Source organism: Arachis stenosperma, chromosome 4 (genome assembly GCF_014773155.1).
Source record: "Arachis stenosperma cultivar V10309 chromosome 4, arast.V10309.gnm1.PFL2, whole genome shotgun sequence".
Taxonomy (NCBI): Eukaryota; Viridiplantae; Streptophyta; class Magnoliopsida; order Fabales; family Fabaceae; genus Arachis; species Arachis stenosperma.
In genome coordinates this window covers 64,511,760-64,513,545 of record NC_080380.1, presented here as the reverse complement: position 1 = coordinate 64,513,545, position 1,786 = coordinate 64,511,760, and positions in this window count along the sequence as shown.

Here is a 1,786-nt window from a genome sequence, read left to right as displayed (position 1 = left end):
TAAAAGGTTTGCTCGTCCTCGAGCAAAAGAAGAAAGAAGAGAGTAGAAGAAGAAGAAATGAGGAAGAGGGAATGGCTTGTGTTCGGCCAAAGAGGGAAGAAGTAGTGTTTAGGGTGTGTGAAAATGAAGGAGTGAAGATGGGTTTATATAGGGGTGAAGAGGGGGGTAGGGTTCGGCCATTATGGGTGGGTTTGGGAGGGAAAGTGGTTTGAATTTGAATGGTGAGGTAGGTGGGGTTTTATGAAGGATGGATGTGAGTGGTGAAGAGAAAGATGGGATTTGATAGGTGAAGGGTTTTTGGGGAAGAGGTGTTGAGGTGATTGGTGAATGGGTGAAGAAGAAGAGAGAGGGTGGTGGGGTAGGTGGGGATCCTGTGGGGTCCACAGATCCTGAGGTGTCAAGGAAAAGTCATCCCTGCACCAAATGGCATGCAAAATCACGTTTTGAGCCAATCTTGGCGTTAAACACCGGGGTGGTGCCCATTTCTGGCGTTTAACGCCAGGTTCTTGCCCTTTTCTGGAGTTTAACGCCAGTCTGGTGCCCCTTTCTGGCGTTAAACGCCCAGAATGGTGCCAGACTGGGCGTTAAACGCCCATCTGCTAGCCTCACTGGCGTTTAAACGTCAGTAGGTTCTTCCTCCAGGGTGTGCTATTTTTCTTCCTGTTTTTCATTCTGTTTTTGCTTTTTCAATTATTTTTGTGACTTCTTATGATCATCAACCTACAAAAAACATAAAATAACAAAAGAAAATAGATAAGATATAACATTGGGTTGCCTCCCAACAAGCGCTTCTTTAATGTCAGTAGCTTGACAGAGGTCTCTCATGGAGCCTCACAGATACTCAGAGCAATGTTGGAACCTCCCAACACCAAACTTAGAGTTTGAATGTGGGGGTTCAACACCAGACTTAGAGTTTGGTTGTGGCCTCTCAACACCAAACTTAGAGTTTGACTGTGGGGGCTCTGTTTGGCTCTGTTTTGAGAGAAGCTCTTCATGCTTCCTCTCCATGGTGATAGAGGGATATCCTTGAGCCTTAAACCCAAAGGATTCTTCATTCACTTGAATGATCAGTTCACCTCTGTCAACATCAATCACAGCCTTTGCTGTGGCTAGGAAGGGTCTGCCAAGGATGATGGATTCATCCATGCACTTCCCAGTCTCTAGGACTATGAAATCAGTAGGGATGTAATGGTCTTCAACTTTTACCAGAACATCCTCTACAAGTCCATAAGCTTGTTTTCTTGAATTGTCTGCCATCTCAAGTGAGATTCTTGCAGCTTGTACCTCAAAGATCCCTAGCTTCTCCATTACAGAGAGAGGCATGAGGTTTACACTTGACCCTAAGTCACACAGAGCCTTCTTGAAGGTCATGGTGCCTATGGTACAAGGTATTGAAAACTTCCCAGGATCTTGTCTCTTTTGAGGTAATTTCTGCCTAGACAAGTCATCCAGTTCTTTGGTGAGCAAAGGAGGTTTGTTCTCCCAAGTCTCATTACCAAATAACTTGTCATTTAGATTCATGATTGCTCCAAGGTATTTATCAACTTGCTCTTCAGTGACATACTCATCCTCTTCAGAGGAAGAATACTCATCAGAGCTCATGAAAGGCAGAAGTAAGTCCAATGGAATCTCTATGGTCTCATTTTGAGCCTCAGATTCCCATGGTTCCTCATTGGGGAACTCAGTGGAGGTCAGTGCACGCCCATTGAGGTCTTTCTCAGTGGCGTTCACTTTCTCTCCTTCCTCTCCAAATTCGGCCATGTTTATGGCCTTGCACTCTCCTTTT